The sequence below is a fragment of the Anser brachyrhynchus genome (assembly GCF_964034855.1).
Source record: "Anser brachyrhynchus genome assembly, chromosome: 4".
Lineage (NCBI taxonomy): Eukaryota > Metazoa > Chordata > Aves > Anseriformes > Anatidae > Anser > Anser brachyrhynchus.
Genome location: NC_137698.1, coordinates 56,663,733 through 56,684,483, shown reverse-complemented (window position 1 = coordinate 56,684,483; position 20,751 = coordinate 56,663,733). Strand labels below are relative to the sequence as shown.

The window sequence follows — 20,751 nt, the reverse complement described above, 5'->3', positions numbered from 1 at the left end:
CTATTTTCTGTTAATGAAAACACACATAAAGGAACCCCCCAGGAAACACCTACTGAAGCATTCAGAAGCCCTCATGTTAATGTAAGAAAATAATAGTTGATGTTAATTTTTGTTCCTTTGCACTGCTCTGTTGGTTTTTTTGTTTGTTTGTTTGTTTGTTTTTGTGGTGGTGGTGGTGGTTTGGTTTTGTTTTCTTCAGTTTGGTTTGGTTTGGTTTGGTTTGGTTTGGTTTGTTTGTTTGTTTGTTTGTTTTGTTGTTTTTTTTTTTGGTAGCAAGGCACTGGTTGATCAGTCTACATTGTCAGATGAACAACATCGAAAGTGTCAACCTGTCAATTTTTAACGGATGAACCTAGAACAGAGCAGGAAAGCCTTAAGGGAGAAAAAGGGAAGGGAAGTTTTAAAGATTTCTGAAATGGAAAATTAATCCTATTTGTGCAGGCTATTATTTTAACTTAGCAGTTTATAACAAAAAATACTTCAAATCAGAATTTTTTAGAGTAGACACTGCATACTCTAGATTGCAAAGGTCTCCCCTGAACTTGTTCTTGCCTATGATTTTGAAAGAGGCTTTGTGAAACCAGAGAGTTATGAACAAGAGAGTTCATAACCACCCTCTTGCTACTGCATTGTTGCTTAGGATTAAAAATGCTGCCGGTCTCAACTTTGTTGTGAGAATGTATTTATGCATGTTTACTGCTCTGAAAAGCAGATTCTGCCTATTATATGTCTGACCCTGTTTTGACTAATAATTTCTATTAAATAGAAATAGAATAGACACCATAGCATGTGGTCCTGATTACTTCTTAATTCTCATATCTGAAACATGCATTATAGCCTGTAGCCAGCCCCAAACTTACATGAAGGAAGTGATGATTTTAAACAAAAGGTATATTAGATTGCAATATTGCAAAGTACTGAAATTACTCACAGTATACCAGTAAACTGAATCCAGCTTAGAAAAATGACTACACTGGAGACACCATCCCATATATTAGCCTGTCTTGCCTACAATATGTCACACAGTCACACTAAAATACTTATCTGTTGTACATTTAACAACTCATCTCCAGAGTTTGAAAGGTATTTAAATGAGAAAGATCATACATTTACTTCTGTTGCTTTCTCTTTATTACAACCCTCAAATGTAGTCAATAACTATGATAGTCTATTGATCTATTTTAATAGCTGACATATATTAAAGGAGACTGTGGAGTAAAATGTTTTCACTGGTCCCTGATGGATGAGAGGGACCATAATTCACCAAGATATGAATTATATAGTTTTTTTTGCTCCCAAGGACTTCTTGGGAAGCAACAGGACTTGCTCTGATTTCAACCAAAATGATTATGTCCCCATAATTTGTTCTCAGAATTACAACGCAAATAGTTTTGTTCCTGCTGATTACACAATACATGTGTGTTTGTTTTTTTTTTCATGCAGCTACTCAGCTATAACTGTAAACAGAATTTGTCCCATCATAGAGAATCTGAGTCTTTCAAATTCTGGTAAGTTTTTTATTACTTTGTGCTACTTTTTTAACAACCCAGAAGGGCTTTAATGACTTGGTTTAAAGATCACAATCAATGCAAACACTAGTATTCTTGGGTGCTAAAGCCGCTATGTTTCTCTGGGAAGCACAAACATAGCATAGTATTTATCTCCTTTCCAAAGTACATGCAAAGCTGAACAGCCCCAGTTGTAAGGATGTAGTTCTTTACTTCTACCCACCATGTTTCAATGCAGGAAATGATGACCCAAATGAGATTTCAATTACATTTTCTTAGCAAGTGTGTTTTCCCAGTATCAAATACTTTCTTAGTTATGTTGCACGCAAGTTTTACATGGAGTTTTACATGAAGTAATAAAGTAGCATGATCCTCACTGGAAAGAAAAAGCAGAATTCAAATATGTCCTCAGCAAAGAGTTCCCATAATCACAGCTTCATTTTGGAGAATTTATCTGTGAAGTTGATTAAAAAGGGAGTAAAGGTTTCTTACTTTGTGATGAAAAATTAATCCTTTTTAAAGGTGTTCACCTATCATTAAACTCTGTCCATAATGCTGTGACAGAGCTCAGTGAACTTCAGTATGGATTCCAGAACTACGGAGGTTTTGGTGAGATACCTTTAATCTTTTTTTCTAGAATCACAATTACTACATCTGCTGTAAGAGCATAAGGGCTTGGTTTCAAAGCAGTTCACATAGCCAACAGTTCTAGCCAATGATTTGAAATCCCAAATCTGGCAGTGGTTTTGAAAAGAGAGAGATGTCCACATGTAGTAATTTATGTTTCTTCCCTGTATGCATAACCAGACAAAGAGATGAGGATAACTGAATTGGGATTTTTGATGTCTCAGTAACTTTAGAGATATTCTAATAATACAGTCCCTTTCATCCAAAGGCATTACTTTAAATCACTTCAAAGCACTTCATAAACACAGCAAAATAAGACTGATGATTAAGAATGTAACGGATTAGATAAAAAAATAATTGAAGTTGTTGCTAATAGCTTAACAAATCTTCATGAATAACAGCCAAGGATTTCAAATGTGTCTAATGATTTTTGATGTCTCTATTCTGTGTGGCTAACATTAAATATGTTAATTAATTTGATTTTTAGAGGAAGCATAATGAACGTTTTGGGAAATTGTCCTTTTTTTTTTTTTTTTTTTTTTTCTGGCAGCAGACACCTAAAAAGAAGTATTTATTCACTTTGGAAAAATCCTGTCAGTTAACTGGACACTGCCAGCTGTCATTAATGCAAGGATATGATCCTCCTCATACTTAAGAGTAATTTCATAGAGGACTATTTTATTTATATATTTCACATTTTCAAATGTATAACTGCATTTTTACTGTAGCACCCAAAGTTTTGAAAGTAATGTTTTAACATTAGAAAACTTTGAAAATAAATGGAATACTTTAAAAATAAATATCATCAAGATAAAAGTGTTTTTTTTTTTAAATAAAAAGGATAACATAATTCTGCAGTTATTTTACTAGTGCAAAATAAGAGACTACTCTACAACTAAAACGTTTGCTGTGTTCACTACATGCAGATATCTAAAATTGATATTGAAGATAATTATATAACTACAATTTTTTTAGAATGTACATTCCCAGAGTAGCAGAAGTTAAAGTTTAATTAAATTTTACTCATTTACCTTCTTTTGAATACAGTACTGAGTCTTCCAAAGTCAGTGACATGAATCCTAAATGTAAGTATGATTTCCACCAGCCATTTGCAATTGCAGCAAGTGATGAATGCCACCATTAATTTTCTTAAGTTTACCTAACTCTGCTTATTGTGAGGTCGCATTTTCACCTTTCTTAATTTTAATTAGGCTTTAATCATCTGGATGCAAATATTTCATGCTGACTGTATCATTTGGCTATTAATTAGTCATTTATTTATATTAATTTACAGCAAAATCATGCCTATTTACAAGAGCAGAGCAAGGAGGACTATGTTGCGGTCCAGAATGAAACATTGTGCTGCTGTTCCATCTGAAAGCGTCTGATAAAATCATACATGAATGCCAGCACGCTGGTGCTGAACCACCTTAATCTGTCAAATGCCCAGTAGAGAATGGCACTATGTTCCCCCAGTCAGACTTGCCACACACTGACTCATAAGGTTACTTTCAAACTACTCATATGTGCTCAGTACAGAGTTAAATTTCCAAAGATTTTGAACTGTCTGACTTTGATTGTACCTTCCCACACTTTCTAGATGACCAGATTTAATGACAGTCGTTGGAGAGAACCTTTCAGGGGTCAACACAAGAACACAACAGGAAAAATACCAACTTTCCTTCTAATTATTGCTGAAAGTTTTTCTCATCCTGGATGGGATCTTAATTTAATTCAATTGACTCATGTAGCAGTAGCCTGTTAAATGAAGGTATTTGATCCAGATGCAGAAAGATGGCTGAGCAAAATAAATAGACCGTGAGCAGGGAAACATACCAGTAGGACTAGAGAGGTATAGGTAAAGACATTGGAACTAGCTGGACAAGAGTGCCAAACATAATGATCATGCGTGGGAAGGGAGTTTGAGAATAAAAGGACCAGAGACCTAAACTATCAAGACAGGAAAGAAAACTAGTTCAGGGATCTGTGTGAGAGAATACTGTGGTAATACTTTATTATCTAATTCTGTATACAGGGTGGGTAATGCTCTGGGAAATTTTTGGGGTGTGAAACAGAAGTGTAAATTACTTGCAGGATCCCTTCCACTCTTTGTTTCAGTAGGTAGAAATTACATAGCATCTGGAACAGAAAATTATGAAAAGAGAAAATATATGCAGAGAGATTAAGGAACTGAATGTTGCCCTGAAAACTGTGCATGCCTGAAATTGTGGTGTTTGGGTTTTTTTCCAATGTTTTTATGAAATATACAGTAAATCACACATTCATTTTTCCACAGTTGATTACTAACTCGATACTTCTTTATCCTTGAATAGTCATCTAGGCGGCCAACAGTGTTCAACACTTGCGCAAATCACAGCTCAGGAGAATGAAAATTTTTTCTCTAAAAGACTAACTCATCTTTAAAAGTTCAGAAGTATCAAAAAGGACATTGTAATCTAGTGAGTACTATTTCCCTGCATCTATGTGTGTCCCTGAGCTGTATCAGTAAAAACAAGTGTAAGGTAAAAGCACAGTGTAAGTATAAATGAATGTTTCTGGAGCACTCCCACATTACAGAGATGAGCATCCCAAAAAATCTCTTAAGACAATTATTCTTGAGTAGAATTTGAATTGTGTACAGTAAATGAGGTCTGTGGTACAGATTCAATGGTGAGAGAAAGCAAAATAATATTTAGCTGCTTCTAAAAACCCATGATGAATAAGGAAAGGTGTTGTGTAATAACCAGCAATTCATAAGTTAATAAATAGTTAATATTGTTTATACAAGGGAACCAACTTTAAATTAAAATCCTACTTTGATCGTGTCTTAATGGTGGACTGTTTGACTATGCCATTTTAACAATACTTTACTTGAGCCTTATGGAAAACAGGACCAAGCCAGAAAATGTTTAATAGGTGTTGCAAAAAATAGGAATTGACTGAAAAAGAAACTAGACAGGAAGCTGTCATAAACTGGTATGAGAAGCTCTTGTACACTTGTACACTTATGCACAATAGATCAAGGTACAGACCTTTACAAATGCAATATAGTTCTTACTCTGCATACTTCTCTCCAAATTAGTCATAAACATAAACAATTACATTCGCATTGTTGGTCCTAGAAGTTAACAGTACAGTATGCATGGTTTTTTCCTTGATGTAAAAGTCAGTAAAATATATATATATATGTATATATATATAATAATAATAAAGGAGATTTTTTATTAAGGTTTCTCTTAAATACATAGAGAAAGCTTGAGATGGAGGTTCGGAACCCTAACACTATTTCACTGTTAACCATTATGATTATACTGAGTATTCCTGAGTGGTTCATAAGATTACTAGAAGACTGCATTGGACAGTCTGTTAGCTGTTAGACAGATGTCCATAAACCTGAACCTGAAAACTGACAATTGTTACAAGGTTTTCCTTATTAAAATTACAGTATGCTTACAGAAAGAATAAGGTAAATATATTTTCACTCTGTCTTGGATGATGGTAAGAACTTGTGGCAGTTTCAATTTTCTGGCTACCCACTTTCCCTTGGCTTTTAATAATTTCCCTTATCAAAGCTGAAAGTATTTGCACACCTTGCAGAATTCTTCAACACAAAATCTATCCCAGAGGTATTTCTGAATTAATTTTAATAGATTTTTTGTGCTGGAGAAATCATTCTACATTTCAGTGCTCACCATCAAATGACAATGCTGCATACAGATATTTTTAATATTCTCTCCAGGTATACCCCTGTGGTTACTACTGCTAAGACACCTTGCTCTACAACTGTTCCTGCTGGGGAAAAGGTGTTGTTATAGCTGCAGGCTAACAGTAACTGCCATGGCTGATTTGATGCCATTTAGTCTATATCTATGCAAATTCAAGAAAAAAACTGTCTGTGTCTCCCCTTTACATCTTTGGAGCTAATCACTTTTGCTCATCAATAATTTTTTGTTGTTGTTGATGGAACTGAAATATGGCAATTCAATGCTTAAAATGGCAATTCAATGCTTTTAAATCAGACATTCACAACTAAACATGGTGTTAATGTGAAATTCAGATTTGTAACTCATATTTAAGGAAAAGGAAAGCACAACAGTATGAAGAGTTTCAAACTATCTAATTAATCCCTAAACCAAATATGAAATCGTGAATGCTTTGTTTAGAACTGTGCAATTGTTAAAGCTGAGAGAGAAGAGATCATATTAATGTACGTTACCTTCAAACATAATGAAATATTTCATCTTATTCATTCTTAATTTTTTAAATAATTTGACTATTGAACAAAGAAAGCAGGACCAGACTCTCCTGTACTAAGCGATACCACAATCAACATGCCTAATCCCTGCACATCATACCGTGCTACATATTTCCTTTCCTCTTGATCATCACCTAAGGTCTGTCTCTTGTGCTGAAACTAGGAAGTAGAATCATATATTGGCTTTCTCTGTCTACAGAAAAACAGGTCTACATCATAGCTAAATGCATATTACTTATATTTTCAACCTCTGACTGTTGCACAGACTGCCCACAAGTCCTTCCTTATCAATTTTCATTCTTTCTGGCTTAGCAATGTTTACTGCACTTTCACCATTCTTCCCGCTGTTAAGAAAGCTCTTCTTTTGACCTCAGGATAACAAGTATCAGTTATCATGAAGTGCAAAATAGCCAAGAGGAAATACTCTAGTTTACCAGGAGGCAAGATCACTAAGGTAAACTCTGTACTACTACCTGGCGTTCAATTCACAAAGTTCACTTCAGATTAAGAAGCACATGCTTCAGTGAGGGAAAGTTGCTGTTGGTTTGGGTTTTTTTCTTCCTCTGTGTATCTTGTTTGCTTGTGGTTTTACACCTGTGAGTTGTCAATGTACCTGATTTATGTTTAGATTAAAACCACAGCTCTTCTAGGAATGAAATCCTGAAAAGTTATAAAACTGTGACTCTGGCTATCTGCAGCTCAGTCCAACAGCACAGCTGTTACTAGCACTGGTAAACTATGCCAATGAAACAAGGTAGTTTCTGTGCATATGTAGATTTGCTTAATCCTATATTAATTTTTGTTTATATTTAATTTGTATTAAGTAATTCTTTTCAACAGACTGTCTTCATTTTGAAGGTCTTGCGAAAACGTCAGTATATCCATTAAACGAACTCACCATAGGCCAAGAGGAGATGAAAATTAATTTGATATTGAAGATGTTTGTATAACTTCCATTCCTTTCCTACCTCATATTTAATACAGGACATTGTACAGCCAGAATTAGATCACTATTTCATTTTTATAACACCATGTAATCATTCAGTTCATAAAAAGTTAAATGTAATTTTTAGATTTAAGAAATTTAAGTTATGATGACTGCATATCTGAATCAGGATATGGACCATGGTGCAGTGATCTCCAAACTGTTACTTTTGCACAGGTCAGCACAGAATCACGCAGAAATATTTCTTTAACTCTGCAGGCAGTCTAGTACTCATGATGTAGCAATCCTGCTTCTGGTGTTAGCCAGTCTTAAAATCTTTGAAACAGGCTCTACTTGCCACTTCAGTTCCAGAAGTAACTTATACAGAAGTGGCTTAAGACTTTGAATAGTATTATTGGAAGTCTAGGATTACAGATTGTAAATTTAATTCCCAGATTTCAAAGAACCACATTCTTTGAAATACTCAGAACAACCCAGAGATTCACTGCAGGCCTTTTTTTGTTTGTTTGGTTGGTTGGTTGGTTTTGTTGTTGTTGTTGTTTTTTATATTCGCTTTATAAAAGCCAAAAATGTGACCTTTAAACTACTCAGTTGATCCACTGCATAGTATTTATTTAACAGAGAGAAAAAAATAGTTTTCTTTTAAACAGTGTTTGTATCAAGGCTATATAAAAAGAAATTGGAATCAAATAAATGTAGAAAAGTATACAGAAGTTTGACATGTCACAGATGTGAAAGTGTGGAGGAGACACTGCATGCACTTTGAAAGTAGCTGCAGTTGCAGTACAGCGCTACAAAAACATTTCTTCATTGGTATAAATCCCTCCTTGTTACTCACTGTTATATGATGCACTTTCAGTACTTAGAGAATGAAAGTTTTATTTAAATATTGCTAGTGAAAATATGGACTAATCCTCAAAAAGGGATTTAATTTCAGAGATGCTAAATCTTGACCAAAGAACTTAAAAAGCAAGAAATAAGGGAGAAAACAACAAGCAAAGAAGTTTATGTATTAGAAAGTTATAAATGGTCTCTTCTTAGAAGTGACTTGGGGAAACCTATAGTCAGTATATATTTCTAGGTACAAGAGTGAGAGGTAACTCACACTCAAAGACAAAAGCATTCTCAAGGCAGAACATCTTCCACCTACGTTCTAAAACAAAAGTACTAATGGTATAGCCACAATAGGGAATCCAAGGGTTTTTCCTCAAATCCAGCTGGACCCTCTCAATTCCATTTACAGCTGTTGAATCTTATTCTCCCACCATGGACCACTGTGAAGATTCTTTTTGGTGACCTCCCAGGAGATACAAGAGGCTGCTGTTAGGTCCCCTAAATCCATTTCTTCTCCAAAGTGAACAAGAACAGCTCCCTCAGCCTCTCAAAGTGCAAGCATCTAGGCCCATATAAACCTGGGAGCCCTCTCTTAAATTCATTCCAGATTATGCATGTCTTTCCTCTACTAAGAGGCCCAAAACTGCATGCAGGACTCTAGCTGTGGTCTCACAAGAACTGAAGACAGGGGATTATCGCTCTCCTGGACCTGTTGGCCATGCTTCTGTATGACAGACCTGGTTGCTCTTGGCCTTCTTTCCTGACAGAGCACACTGCTGGCTCATGCCCAGCTTGCAGCTACCCACTGCAGGGGGCTCTCCCTTCCCAGGAGCAGGGCCTGGCGTTTGTCCTGCTTGAATTCCAGAAGGTCCCAGTAGCCCATTCCTTCAACCTGTCTAGGTCCTCTGGATGGTGGCCCTGCCCTACTATTCCTCTCCTCCACCCTCACCCCCAACCCACTTTGATGTTATCTACAGACAACTATTAAACGTTATTTAATTATATTAAGTTGATTATAATCTAGGTCTTTTTTTTTTCCTTTTCTCTGTAAAATATTAGAAACACCTCAGAATTAGTAGTGATTGCAAGGTCATGAAGTCCTTGTTAAAAAAAGGAATATCATGGATAAGACAATAAAGTTTTGTGAAATGTGACTATAAATAAATACCGTTTCTTTTCCATCACAGTTCAGCTTTAAACCTTACTGTTCTGCACCAAAGTCTTCTACCAAAAATACACAGTAAACCACAAAACATACCATCTAAATAATGATTAATAGTAACATAGATTGGCCTGATGTCTGACTGCCAACTCACCTGAATACTTTAAGGAATAAGGATAGAAGGATCAGTATTGCTTAATTCTACACTACTATTTAGTCTTCAACATACATTATCAGAATGAAAAGAAGCCCTCTGACAATATTATAAAGCCGCAACTAGACTGAATTTTTCAATTAAATGATTGCAGTAAAGACAACTGAGAAGGTAACATAACATCCCATCAGGGAACTAAGAAGGTTATTCAGCCTGTCCAAGTTGATCCATTCTTAGTACTCCACTCCCCAGCGGAAGGCATCTCATTTTTCTCACGACCCCTGTGTTTTTGCCTGAGCAACTATGCCTGACAGCCCGTTTCACACATTTATCATTCTAGGTAAGAAAAAAAGTGGTGCTGACACCTACTTTGAATGTGATTATTTTTCTTAAATCATCCTGGTATTTTCGTGTATTTTTTTGTTATTCTGAAAATAATATGCCAAATTTCATCAAAGTTATTTAAATTTTATGTCCTTTACATTTAAACTTTTCTTAGCTATTCTGTTTTCAACCTAACACTCAGATGCCTGATTTTATTTTTATTGTTTTGTCTTTTTTTTTTTCTGGATTTAATCATCAGGTTTATATATTTGATATTATATTTCCTTAGTATGGGTCTCCTCCAACATAAAATTGAAAAAAAAATCCTATTTCATATAAGAATATAAGAAAAACATATAGAGCTATTGAAACTTTTACTGGGTATGATGCAAAGTGACAATTTCACATCTAATGTGAACCTCAGGACTTTGTTAATTTCAGTTACGATAATGTACTTTAGTTTTGGCCCAAATGTAACAAACCCTTCTTCTGATTTATATTCTTGCATACTTTTAGTACATATAGCACATATAAAGATATTTCTGAAAAAACTTCTACTGATTGCATAGCTCTTTTTGGTTTCAATTCTGTAGCTGTTGTCCTAATAAGCCTTCCTGCTCCAGGACATGTTTCAGCTCTATATTCCTGAGCCTTTTTAAAAACCCTGTCCTGGATGTCTGTTGGAACTGTCTACCTATTTTAGTTAAGAGTTTCTTTATGCATGAGTATGCTTTTCCAAATGGCTAATCAGCATGTAAATTTACTGTACACTGGGAAGCACTGTAAACTTTTTTCTTATTATATAGCAAAGAGATCAGAAAGAGAACAAAGCTCCTCAGAGACCTATTTTCCTACCAGCACTGCATTCAAGATGGTATCCTATGTACAAGAATGAGAGAACAAGTGTAATTTTACTTTTGATAAAATGTATGCAGGGATTTTAAACTTTCAGATAACAAACATTCCCAGACATCTGAATGTAACCTCTACTGATCACTGCCTACTATTAGAATTATATTTCCCAATAATCACAAAATAGTAGTACTCATGTTTTGATTTTTTTTTTATTTCTTTCTGCTGTATACAGCATAATATGTGCTGTGATATCTGTTTGCTTTACAAATTTTCTGAGAGCTGACGCTTGACAAATTTGCTTTATCTTAGCAGTTCAACTTTTAATTGCTTTGTGATGCACTGTATGTATACGTTATGCATTCAAAGATGAGCTAGTAATTTTAAAGTGCAAATATAGCACTTCCTGTTTTCACAATTCACCTATATGATTACTCCAGTTACCCCAGTACTGCCAATTAATTAAGAAGTTTGACCCTGTTCAGTTGATGGTACACATTTATATCAGAGAAGTGAGACACAGTGCCTTTAGTCTGTTGGGTTAAATTCAAGTTCTAGAACAAGGGACAGATATTCAGTCTTTCCAGTTTTAAAATTCTCCTCAAGCACTCAGAAGAACCACTTTTAAGTGTTAACTTGGGAAAACATTATAAAAACTTTTGAAGCAGAGAAAATCCTCTTCCCTCTATTTTTCCAAGGACTGATTCTTGTTGAAAAAGAACTCCAAATTTACCCCCATGGACTTACAGAGGAAAGAATAAAACTTTTTTTTCTTTTTTAAACCCTCCACTGTTTACTGTTTTTTATCTTCTGCTTCAGTAATTCCCATGGATGCTTGCATACGTTCTTTAATATTTCAGAAACATTTTCAAGGGCAACTATCCAAAGCTAAAAGACACTGCACTGCAGCCACTTTTCTGACAGGTTGGCTAGTTAGGTCAAGGGTCCTCTTATTTACATTTGCTCTTGAGCTTTAGTACCTCAGATATTCTTCCACAGGTAGAGTCACTAAATATACTGCACAGGACATTCCAGCAATCTTTAAACTCAAATTCTCATTTAGCTCACAAAAATCCCATTTTCAATGATCTTTTTTAGAATATGAGCTGAACAATAAAAGCATAATAACCACAAAATTGTATTCAAATCTTAACTATAAAACTTAAGTCACAACAGAGTTCAATCTTCCATGACTAACCACACTTCACCTAACTTTCTCATATTTCACTTACTTTCTCATTTATTAAAATTAAAGGGATTATAATATGTTTTTAAGGGAAAAGGGAAAAAAGATTAAAACACAACGTGGAAAAGAAAAAAAAAACTCTAAGATGTATAAGTAGTTTTGGTCCAGTATCACTAGCTGAAATCAATTCTCAGTCATTCCTAAATTGAAAATATTCATGTTCACGTGGCATAATCAATTCCTAGTTAGCTATTAAAGGTTGAATTTACCACAAAAGAAAGACCTATGAAAGCTGCTGTTAAAAAAAAAAGAAATAGCAGGGTGACTGATCCATTAAAAAATTGTCCTAGAATCAAGGAAGCCAGTCCTCTCTCAATTCTCTCTACCACCAGTTTGAGCAACGCCTTCCTTTGCAGACTGAGGGGGAATTAAAAGAAGTATTGTTGATCACTTTAAGAAATTGTAATAAGACAAATGACTCTGGTTCATTCATTGTAGGGAATGGTAAGATGCACATGTAAGCAAAAGAGACAGAAATGATCATACTCAAAGACTGTTCATAAAGTTGTAAAGCCTCCCTACCCCCAACCCCAAAGCCTCTGTCCAAGAATATGCTCATTATGTAAAATGGGGTGAATGAAATCCAATGTCACCAATGGATTTAGAGTGCTTAGTACAACAGTTTGACCCAGCGGTTAATCTTCAAAATGGTATTTCCGTAGAGGATGATTTGAAAATGTTCATGTCTGACTTTGTCATCAGAAGTCTTCTAAGATCGGCTCTTGTCCCTTTAAATCATTTGTTATTTCTCTCGCTAGCTACACTGAAAAAAATGATGTTTCACAAGACCAATGCAAATTAATATTGGACCCGACAAATTTCTTGATGTAGTACTTGAAAAGGAGATTCTGGACAACACCTCATTAACATGAGTAATCACCTAGTCAAAGTCACTGTGAAGTTGACCTGTCATCCGCAAATGTGAAAATAATTTTCAATACAAAATATGCCACTTTTCTAATCTCTCTCAAAGAACCACGTAGATGTTTCCTGTCAAAATCAGAGTTCATCATTTTACTGGATCTGCTGGTAGAAGGACACAGCCTTTCAATCAACCCTGATTGCCTGTAAAGTAAAGATCAACATTGCAATTTTCTAGACTGGCAGAACTTTGCCCTGATTCAGTAGACTTTTTCTCATTTTTATGTGTACCCTTTGTTTCAATATTTTTTAGCAACACTTTCCTAGATTCTTGAGTATACAGAAAAAAAATCTTTTTATGTGCAAAACACAAAATTTAGAAACACAGAAGAATTTGGGATTTATTTGAATCTTTCAGTTCTCTTTTTCAAGCTCTTAGGAACAAGCTGTTACCAAACACAAGATCTTATGTATTTTTTCAATCCTGGGAAGAAGATGAAAAATACAATATATAGTTCACCTGTTCCTGCACCTCCGAAGCAGCATTTTTGACCTCTTAGCACGTTCTTTTTGATCGAAATACATTTTACAGAAGAGCTTGCATTCTCTTCACTACTATGATTACAGTATGATTGGCATGCAATAGCTTTTTCTGTGATTTAGCATTCAGTTCAAGGTTTCACAGCTTCTTGGGTGTGAAAGACTGAACTATGGCCTATTGCCGACTTTTGTCAGTTTACACACCTGTAAGCGATACAATCCACCTACTATGAATCATTAAGGAGAACTGAGGGCATCAGCAGATACTTCTGCCCTCTAAGTTCAAAATGTCTCTTACAAACTGTGAAAGCTCAAATCATGGCCTGAGACTGTATGAATTTTTGGATCTCTCTGATTTAACTCATGTCAGCATCTCTCTTGCTTCTTGTCTCAAAGTTATCTCTGCTTTCTTGTTTACTGATTCCTGAAAATACACCACAGAACGAAAATCAGTTTTCTTTTGTTTGTTTGTCTTTCCCCATGTTCAGTAAATAAAATATGATATATAAAATATGATATTTTACATTTCTATAAAACAGTATAGATAGATGTGTATGTAGATACATAAATAGGTTTGATTTATAAAAGATAGTCTTCTAGGAAGAAAAAAAGACAGTTACAGAACAACAAAAAAATGGGCAACGCAGATCTGAACAACAGCAGAGAAGCGTGGAAACCACATAATACAAAAGGCCCAGAATAATAAAGCCCATTTACACAAGTCAGCTTTATTTTCAATTTAAGCGATGGCCTTATTGCTCCTATCCTTCGAATGCACAATGAAGCAGACCTTAGCTGTGTTCCCTGCTCCCAGGTTAGCTCTATCATCCTTGATTTTCAGTCTTTTCCTGCTTCTCTTCTGCTTTCTATTGATCAGATTCTTTGCACTGCTCACACATACATCTTCATAGATTCATTGAGAGAGTTATTCACTGCCTTCAGATGTGTAACATTTATATCTTTGTGTCTTTATATGGAGGAAAATATAATAAAGAATGGAAGAAGTACAGCACAGTGTATCTGATATCAAGGATTGTGCATTTCAGGAACATTCAGTACACTTAAAGATTTCATTGTTGTAATAGAAAATATAAACTCATTATGGTATAAAAATTTGCATTTATAAAAAAAAAAAATCTCCTCTGTGGATGAGTTAATTGCAACACTTGGTAGAAATTGAGTCATTTAAACATAGAATTCCTGCAAAACTACATACAAAAAGTTAACAATTAAGGAAAATACATGTTGAGATCTTCCTTGTTGACACTGTGTAGGTTCTTTTAAACAATTTTCTGTGGGCCTACATAGCTAATCTGCTGCTGTTATTCCACATTTATCAAGGTCAAGTTGCAAATGAACATTCATTTATAGGCTTTGTATTGTCTTATGTAAGAGCTATTGGATTTTGAGGCTGGAACTACTTTATAGTTTCTAGAGTTTATTGTTGTTCCTTCAACTTCATTGCAAGAACGTGCAGATTTGTGTGTATGTGTGTCTGTATGTTAATTTTATAGCAGATTAAGTAGTGTATCACATTCAGACTAAAGTTCAATAGAGGTTTTATTTTTCACAGCTGCATTGTTTTGTTCCTGTTTTGTGGTAAAGAGAAAAACATTTTTTAAACTCTATACTGCTTCCCTTATGTAAAGTCTAGAAAGACTTCATATTGGAAATATTTAAGCCTTCTCCTTCTGCAGAGATGGCCTGTCAGTAGTGTTAAGATCTGAGTCAGAACTGGCCAAAATTGAAATGAACTCCCCTAAACTATTCTTTCATTTAATTTTGGGAAAAATAAACTTTCCTTTTAGAGGGAAATGTGCATACATACACATACACATGTAATTCTTCCAATTAAGCTGATGAAATGTGTAGATATAGATTCAAAAAAAAAAATAGGGAAGATCAGAAGAACCATTGTGATCTTCTGATTTTATATTTGTGTAATAAGGGACAGTCATAAATTATCTCCGGACTGAGTTTCAACAGATGTGGATTAGAGTGTACCTCCGTCATTAATACGGTACCTTTCTCTGTCTAGAATTGTAGGATTCTTGAAGTGCAAAAAGTTGAGAAGTTCTCCTAGGAAACACGTATTTTAAGTTAAGTTAAGTTAAGTGTATAAAATACTTTTCTAACATGACAGAAGGAAACATTTAGGATTTTTATATACTTGTAAACACTTCATTAGCCCTTTGCTTTTAAAATTTGTTCTGTTTTAAAAAGGAAAAGAAAAAAGCTACTGATAGCAATGAGCTTGTATGCCAAAACGCCTACTTCTTTCTGCTTTATCAAACAACCAGTTGTAATATGAGGTGTACTAATGGTTTGATTCATATGCATGCATATCCAAATGTATGCTACCATGTTTTCTATTAGGAAGCACCATATGTAGAAAAAGGCTGCTGGGTTTAACAGTGTAATTGCTGTTACAGGAGACCCTTTTCCAATACCCATCTCTCTTCTATTCATGATATTACATTGCAAATTTGGAAACAAAAAATTCCAAGTCTATGAACTAACCATCAATGTGTTTATATAAACAGTGAATCTGTCTCCAGTAGAGAGATCCATCCAAGAATGGTTACCTCCTGTTGATTAAAACATTTACACATATTTGTAACAGATCAAGGTACAGAAACATCAGGTAAAGCATGTTAACATCAGAGTATTCCGGATTTGTTACCACTCTGCTTTTCTGAGCTTTACTAGTTTATATTCTGAATATGTTTTGTAAAGTTTGGTTCTGCTTCAGTGCAAAAGAAAAAGAAAAAAAAAAGAATTTGAAAATTCTAAAATTCAGATAGCACAAGAAAATACTTCTTCTCAAGGCTCTTCTACAGACTGTCATTCAACAGTGACATGAATTGCTGACGTTCTTGTCAGCAGAAACGTTTTTTTAAATAAAAGCACTAGCAGCTACTTCTTTCTAAATATGGCCCAGTCTCCAACTTGTCAGTGAACAGGGCTGCTAGTACACAAGTAAAAGACTGCATCATTTACAGAATAGCACATTAATTTGTCACTTGTAGTTGTAGCAGCAATTCACATAAGTCTATGATTTAAATATTTTCCTTTACAATGAATTATTCTTAAACAAATAGCCTTAGATGAATAGTCTAATTGAAATGGATATTGTAACTTTCATTAAGCAGTTTGTATTGGATCAAGACTATAACTGTCATTCACACACCCAGTACATATCATTTACTTCTAAAAATCCAGCTCCACTTAAAGATATTGATTTGACTATATTAGTTCAAAATGTCAATAGAAATAACAAGCATTAGGCAATTAATGATTAATATAAAGGACATTCTCTCTAAATTCACAGTGTATAAATATAAATCCCAGCATCTCAGAGAGACAATGTCTTTATCTTAGTTTTCACTAACAAGAATACTTTCCTTTTGCTGTCAGGTTCTGAAATTTTCTTGAAATTCCACTTACGTACAACAATGTAAACAATAATAGGAGCTCATTAGAATGACATACTGTTCTCTCACAGTGGTTGTTCTCAATGTGAATTTAATTGGCTGAATGACAGAAGCAACGAACACTAGAATTACAAGATATGTGAAAAGTGAAGGCAGAAAATTTCAACTGATATGACAGTCAAACAATGAAGCTAAAAGTTGTTTTAATCCACTCACTGTAAAATAGGTGTTTTTGTCATTCACGGCCCATTTGAAAAGGCTTCTAAAATACTAAGGTACTTTGCTTAAGCAGAAGTAAATACACCTGCAGGAAAAAAAAAATGTGTGGAAAATACATATAAATGTTAATTCCTCTGCAAAACAAAATCTTGGTTTTCAAGAAAAGATGTAACATATCCATTAAGAGATATTTTTCTTTTCATCTTATGGACTCCATACGTTGTGGTATATGAATACACGTAACTCTGAGGAAAGATGGGATCCATACAATTGCACGATAAATAGAACTATAGTGCTGTCAGTGAAGGACATAAGCATCACATTAGCCTCAATGTGTATTCCTCTCTTTTCCCCATAGACAATGATACTCACTCAACATTTGCCTCATGGACTCGAAATACCAGATACAACCCAAAAACTAACCAGCCTACTGTAATTTAACATCACTGAATCTCTGCCCCACAGATCATTTTCCCACAGCTGCTGGCATATATGCATAAGCTAGGAAGCAAGGAACAGGAGACCCCATTAGATCTTTAATTATTGGTCCACACTAGCAGGTAGCACAGATGCGTAATGTCACAGAGTAAAGTCTCAGGTATGTGAGACTGATATCTACGCAGCTCTGACTTGACAAAACTAATCCAGTCCAAACTGGAAAACAAATTAATCTGCAGACAAACTGTTATGCAAGCTGTTGCCCATTTATGCAGTTGAGAAAGTAACAAACAGCTAAAACAAAAAATAAACAAAACAAAACAAAATAATAATAATAATAATTAAAAGAAAAAAAAAAAACCAGTCTTCTTACTGTGTGCAAGACTGCAGAAAGCTGAGCCAGAGGTACAAGTGCTGTGTAGAGCCAAGCCACCAGTAAGCTGAGCAGCTGGAGTTCATGTCCTGTTTCCTGGGTACGTGGTGCTGGGTGAAACTGGACCAGAGGGGCTAGGGTCTTGGTTTGATTAAAATTTCAGTGTGCGACTGCCACTGAATTTCTGTCTTGGAACAGAAATCATAATCTTCCCTAGTTATCAAATTTTAAATTACATACCACTGAGTAATGTGGTTCTGTTGTTGCTTGTGCCCTACCTAGAAGTTCTCCTTTGACACATAAATATTCTCACTTTATTTGAGTTTTTAGAATTTCATATCTGCAAAATGATAAACCAGTAAGAAATGGAGGAAATGATCACAGTAGGAGACTAAAAGTGGTTGAGTTTTTCTCTGACTAGACAGAAGGTATGAACAGCAAAGACGATGTAAAGCTTGTTAGCCAAGAAATTTGCTTCAGGAATTCATTCAGCCGAGCACTGAAGGAAGTTACACGTTCACATCAGATTGTTATTTCTTCTCTGTCACTAATTCATAGATCATTATTGTCAGAACATGCAATGAGTTTATTACTTTGCAAATCTGTTTTTAACAAGTTTGTGCAACTACGGGTTCATTTATGAGGTACACATTTGAACAGTTTTACAAAAATCAATGTAAATTTAACTAATCCAATTCAGATAAGAAGTCACCCCTTGAAAAATCAAAGAATATCCTAAGGCTGAGCTTAGCAACATTACCTTCTGTCTCTAATTAATTACACTTTAATATTAAGAACTGTTCCTTAGGAAATAGCCAACTGAACATGACCACATGTGATTCAAGAACATGTAGAGAAGACACCACATAAAAAAGCTGAGCATAGTAATTATTCCAGTCAATTAATTGGTAAAAAATCAAATGCTTTAATTATCTATTTTAACTTTCTTTATTCTATCAGTGATTAGATACTTTAAACCAGAAGACAGTTAGCAAAATGCAATGTTCTGCGTCTCCCTTTCATTGGAAGTCAAGCGTGTCAAGACTAAGGTCACAAAGTTAATCTCCTATCGAGTACTTAAAGCAGGTTATTCTGTTTTACAAATTACTGCTCTACTATCATAAAGTTCTTTGGTCAAGGTTATAGGATAAAAGCATATCTTAAAATGAGGAAAACAGTGTTGTTCTTTCTCCATTTCACGCTACAGCTGATTTAATTCTGACTATTAAGTTGCTTCATACCCACACAAATACTCAGTTTTTGAAGTTTTTTGTTAACCATTTCTGAAATATTCTTTCTACTTCTCATCTATATGTACTGCCCATTATGTCCCCACCCCAGTAATTCTAACTATTATAAGAATGTTAATGTGAAAAAATGAAAATTTTAAAAATTGTTCTTGTCTAGTTTTAACAAAAATGTATCCAACATAGGTACCATTGATTTTTCATAGCCACATTGCTCAGGGATCAGCCCAGAACTGCATCCCATTTGTTAAGCACTACTGAAAATTCATAGTCCTTAAAGAACTTATATCACTTTTATATTTTTAAGTGGTCTTATGTCACATTCTGGCTTCTCAGACTATCATTTTACATTAACAGAATTTCAACTTTTTTTTTTTTTCTGTTACATTCTCACATCTAGCAGTGTTTTCCAATATTTTGTTTAATGCGAACAGTTGTCCACTTTTCTCAGTTTTGGTTTTAATTATATTTCCATATTTCAGAGTATATGTCTAGACTATTGAGTATTTTTTGAGTATAGTATTTTTGAGTATAGCATTACTATAGGTAAATTACATTTGCAATAAAATGTGTTTGTGTGTGCTTATTATATACATTTCATTGTGAGACACATGTATATGATAAATTATTTTAAATAGTAATTACACCTCTATCTACTATTTATTTAAAAGCATTTCATAACATATCTGGAAACAGTTGCTGTGGCCTTGCAAGTATTTAGTCCTTGTTCTGTAATTGTTCTTGCTCCTTTATGTGCATAATCTATTAAACTATGCACAGGCATAAAACAGTTAAAGTATGACAAATTCTAGTTGTTATGGTTACTAGTTCTTCCTTTGAAGTGCCTTAATAGTAAAGCTAAAACAAAAATAAAATGTAAATATAAATTAACATGGAAAAAGGCCCCCATGCTTTAAAGTGCCAGTGAATGACCTCAGTACCTATTAACTTCAATGAACAATAAATGTATGTGACACTAATGCAAGACAGGGTCTTAAACTATTTCTGTGATAGCTGTGATTTATTTCTGCATACTCACTATCCTCCATTTACTTATATAAAGGCAGAGTTGATTAGCAAAAATAGAAGCACTGTTGAAAACTGACCTTGTATGGCTGCTAGGTTCCATAAGTACCATTGTTGCTTTTTTTTTTACAAAAAAGGTGCATCTTATGATCTTTGCTTCTTTGGCCTAGTAGTTTAAGTTGTCTATATGCTGAATTATATTTTCCCTTCTATTATTGAGTTCTCATCAAGTAAGAATTTATTTGATGGACTAGCAGTTTAAGGATTTCCGGTAAAAAAAAAAAAATTATTTTAGCGTATTTTTTTTCATTTTGAACTACTAGAAATTCAGGTTTAGATGCAACTATTTGGACCTCATTATTTTGGGTACTTTAAAAATCATTCTATACATTAGGTTATCACTAAGCACCAAATTTCAGCTATATAGCAAAAGGCATTGCTTATAGGAATTACGTATCAGTAGAAGCAAGACATGGACATAAACAAATTCAGTGAAGAGCGATGAAGAGCAGAGGTTTGGAATGTTGACATAAGAGATGCTGAGAGAGCTGGGGCTATTTTGCCTGGAGAAAAGAAGGCTCAGCAGAGATGTGCATAAATAACCAAAGTGGAGGAATAAAGAAAATGGAGCCAGGCTCTGCTCTGTGGTATCCAGTGAAAAGAGATGAGGCATAATCTGAAATACAGGAAATTCCACTGAAATAT

At 34.5% G+C, this 20,751-nt stretch overlaps 1 protein-coding gene and 1 long non-coding RNA gene across 3 annotated transcripts in view; both read right to left on the bottom strand.

Annotated features, from left to right (window-relative positions):
- LOC308193833 (uncharacterized protein) overlaps nucleotides 1-20,751 on the bottom strand; it is a 568,958-nt gene that overhangs the window by 451,711 nt on the left and 96,496 nt on the right. The gene's annotated exons all lie outside the window — the stretch shown is intronic.
- LOC308193848 lies at nucleotides 13,769-19,865 on the bottom strand. Its single transcript, XR_013950006.1, has 3 exons — nucleotides 16,960-19,865; nucleotides 15,830-15,897; nucleotides 13,769-15,388 (listed from the first exon to the last, which is right to left on the bottom strand). It is a non-coding gene; the product is annotated as an uncharacterized lncRNA (long non-coding RNA).